Below are 3,770 nucleotides of genomic sequence, written 5' to 3'. Positions count from 1 at the left end.
TGGCTGGAGGACATGTTAAATGAATTATGTACAGTGTGAATTTTGAGTATACTGAAAGCAACCCTGTGATGCATCAGATGTTTGGTGGGGTGCAGTGTTATTGTGTGAAATTATGTGCAATCTTGAGTAATGGTATAGAATGGTGTGCAGTGCTTCAATAAATGTGTCTGGCAACCTAGCATTTCAGTATTTTGACAGGATCAGAGGTCTGGGTGAATGCCTCTTGTGCATCTTGAGAGTGGCCTGGAAATGGAGGCATGGGTATTTCCACCACTGACTTAATGTGGTTGGGGGTCCCAGGCATGTGCTGGAACAGCTTGCTGTAGAAGCTGCAGCACATGCTGGGGAGGATGTCTCCCCTCCCAACATTTTGTTCCTACAACTGGGAGGCGATGATTTGACTTTCCTGGGTAGGGGGGCACTGCTGTAGGGAATGATCTCCTCCATGTGTAAGTTGAGTGGTGTATGGGTTGGTTTGCAAGGATTCAATAAATGTGTTTGGCAACCTTACATTTCTTTATTTTGCCAGGATCGAAGATCTGGGTGATTGGCCATTCAGGCGTCTTGTGAGTGGCATGGTGGGTGGAAAGCAGCAAATGGAGGCATGTGTTTTCCTCCACCGAGATAATTGGGTTGGGTTACCCAGGCTTGCGCTGGAACAGCTTGCTGAAGAAGCTGCAGCACAGACTGGGGGATGGTCTCCCCTCCCAACTCCTGGTTATACACCTGGGGGGCAATGATATGACTCTCTTGGGTAGGAGGGAACTGCTGAAAGAAATGAAGTCCTCCATGTGAAAGTTAAGCAACCAGTTGGGGGCATGGGAGTTATGGTGGTCAGAGATAACCCCACGTTTAATGTGACGGGGGCCCGGTCAGGGGATGCTGTGGATACCTTGCACAGGAGAATGTGAACAGTGCTATGTGCAAATTCACTGAACAGTGGGGGTTTGGCTTTATCAGGCATGGTTTGCTGCATGCCAAGTCCACAGGGTGTTTTGAAGAAGATGGGGTTCACCTGTCTAGAGTGAGCATGGACTTGTTTTTGCTGGACCGGGAGAGGCCCTGGAATCAGCAGGATGTAAGTAAGAATGCCGTCCTTGGTGGGGGGCCCTGGTTGTGACGGTGGCCACACCCGGAGGTGTGGTAGAGCCACAGGGCGATCCAGAGGCTGAAAGGTACATGGGGTACTCTCTTCAGGAGCACAGCAAGGGTGCAAATGCCAAATATCACCAGGAAGTCCTTGCGGTGGACCCTGGAGGAGCGACAGCGACCCGCTAGTCCTACGGGCAGTTGAAAACCTGAGCAACCGGGGGCTGCCTGGAATGCTCCGCCCCTCATGGGGCGTGAGTAGAAGAGTGGACTGGTGGTCCACAGGCGGGAAGGGGTAAACCCTCCCCCAAAATTGGTAAGCACTGATTGGTTAGTGCCACGGTGCAATTTGGCTCTTCAGGTGGGCAGGCGGCAGAGGGGCTGCCTGCCCTTGGATCGCCTGTAAGTTAACCCGCCATATTGGCATATTTTGGTATGCAAATAAACCTGCAGCAATTTTCTCCACGAAAAAGGTGTCTTGTCTGTTTATTTAATCAGGAGATTGCTGTGTGTGGATGGGGAGTGTGTTACCGATATTGGCATTATGTCTTTTACACTTTCATCTTCTCTGAGATGCTGTTGCAGTTTCCTGTTGTGTGAGTATTTGTTACACTTCCCTCCTGTCTGAGATGTTTCTCGTTTTGTGGGACTTTGCTGCAGTTTCCTCTTGTCTGAGATGTTTCTTGTTTTGGAAAACTTTGTTACAGTTTCCTCTTGTTTGAGATGGTGTTGCAGGTTCCTGTTGTGTGAGATGTTGTTTCTTGTCCTGTGAGCCTTTGTTACAGTTTCCTTTAGCTGAAACGCTGTTGCAGTTTCCCACTCTCTGACTCTTTGTTGCATTTTCCTCTTGTCTGAGATGAGGTTGCAGTCCCCCCTACCCTGACAAGTTGTTGAGTTTCTCTTAAGTGTGACACTGTTGCACGGCTGCTTGTCCACGACTGGTCCCTGAACGACCAATAGACTTTAGCAGAAAACTAAGCCCGAATTCAAGCCCTGTACTGCTGAAAAAATAGTGAATGCAGTGACGTCACCAGTGTGTCAATACTTCTAGTGCAAGGAAGGAAATGGTCCCGAGGGCTGTTTGAACTGTGAAATGCAGCAATATGCAGGCTACAGTGGGCCACTCAGGCCTTTGCCCCCAGTGCCACTGCACCTGCTGCACCAGTGGGAGCCACGCCCCTGAGCGAATGAAAGGTGCGCCGAGAAGCGCGAGAGGGAGCTAATGAATGCGAGGCAACGGAGGGAGGGGGGGAGCGATGGCGGGGAATGGAAGAAAAATGTGACTTCTGGGCTTGTCTCACAGTATTCAGAACTCCACGTGTATATGTACTCAGATCATTGATATGGGAAAGAAACTGGAGGCGTACCTAAAGGCGGGACAGAAAGCACCGGTCTCCGGGTGAAGCTATCAGTCTCTGTGGCGCAATCGGTTAGCGCGTTCGGCTGTTAACCGAAAGGTTGGTGGTTCGAGCCCACCCAGGGACGAAGGTTTTATTTACTAACGTCACCTGGTAAATTCATGTTCAAATAGTGTTGCTAAACTACATCCATTACGCCTTCCCACAATTCAACATGAGATCAAAAGAGCTAATAAAATTATCGCTACACTTATAATGACGTGACAGCGCTCTAAAACATCAGACACGCATCATCTTTTCCAGCCTTTACAAAACAATATACAATTAATTTGTGTGTATGATAACCATATATAGCACGGGCGATCGAAGGCCCTGTACGAGTAAATTAATTCGCCCCTCTCTGTGCAAAATCTTCATTCCTCTCACTGTGTGCAAAACCTTTAATGCGGCCGTGCTGGCTGCGCCGTCTCTTGGGGGCGGTAGTGTCCTGTGTCCGACCGTGGGCTGTTCTCTATTTTCGGTCACAAGTAGGAGGGAAGGGTGTCGAGTAACCGGCCACACCACGTACTTTATCTTTGGATTCGCTGTCACAGGTGTTTGGAGTTTACTCTCTGCCCCTTGTGGGCCTTTGCTCTGGCTTGGAATATAGTTAGAGACGTCCCCGTCCTTGCATGTAATAGGGAGCTCTGGGCTGAGTGCCTGTCTACAGGGTCGTGACACTGCTTGATTGAAAGCCCCCCCCCCCCCCCCAACACACACACACACCGCCCGCAGCATCTTTCCTACTTGAGGTAACATAGCTGGGCAGGTACATTGGACATGTGTCATGGTCTTTCCAAAGTCTACAGCCTACTGCTCCCGCCATTTTTGGCGAAGGGGGCATCGGGTCGAATGTTGGTTGAACACCTGCCCAGAGTCGCATGAACTCAAGTTTTGACTGATATGCATACCCCTGAACACTGTAGGGCTGGGGGGTGTTGTTAGGGCCCTATAGATGTTGATGAGTTTCCAAGCACGGGCCCTCTTCGCCAGGGTCGCTTTGTCATCTTGCATCCTGGGCATTTAGCCATGATTCTGAGTGGTGTTTTTTCAAAGGGCTGGATATTATCAGTCTGATCTCCAAGTGCAGTTTTGCCTGTGAAGTTATGGTAAACGCACTGTACTATGTTTCTCTTGTATTCCATGTACGCATATGTACGTGTATTATTGTTTTATTTTAATTTACTAACGTTTTATAACATGGTATAAAAACATCTCCAGTATCATCATTACTGGATCATAGGAAAAACCAAAACTTAAGAATTAATAGGAGCAAAACAGAAA

The 3,770-nt window shown here is 48.9% G+C and overlaps 1 non-coding gene across 1 annotated transcript; it reads left to right on the top strand.

Annotated features, from left to right (window-relative positions):
- The first annotated feature begins 2,500 nt into the window (after nt 1-2,500).
- On the top strand, nt 2,501-2,574 carry TRNAN-GUU (transfer RNA asparagine (anticodon GUU)). The gene has a single exon. It is a non-coding gene; the product is annotated as a tRNA-Asn (tRNA).
- Nucleotides 2,575-3,770: the final 1,196 nt, after the last annotated feature.

The sequence above is a fragment of the Triturus cristatus genome, chromosome 12 (genome assembly GCF_964204655.1).
Source record: "Triturus cristatus chromosome 12, aTriCri1.1, whole genome shotgun sequence".
Classification (NCBI taxonomy): domain Eukaryota; kingdom Metazoa; phylum Chordata; class Amphibia; order Caudata; family Salamandridae; genus Triturus; species Triturus cristatus.
Note: the sequence above shows the minus strand (reverse complement) of the source record. Positions and strands in the feature narration are given on the sequence as shown.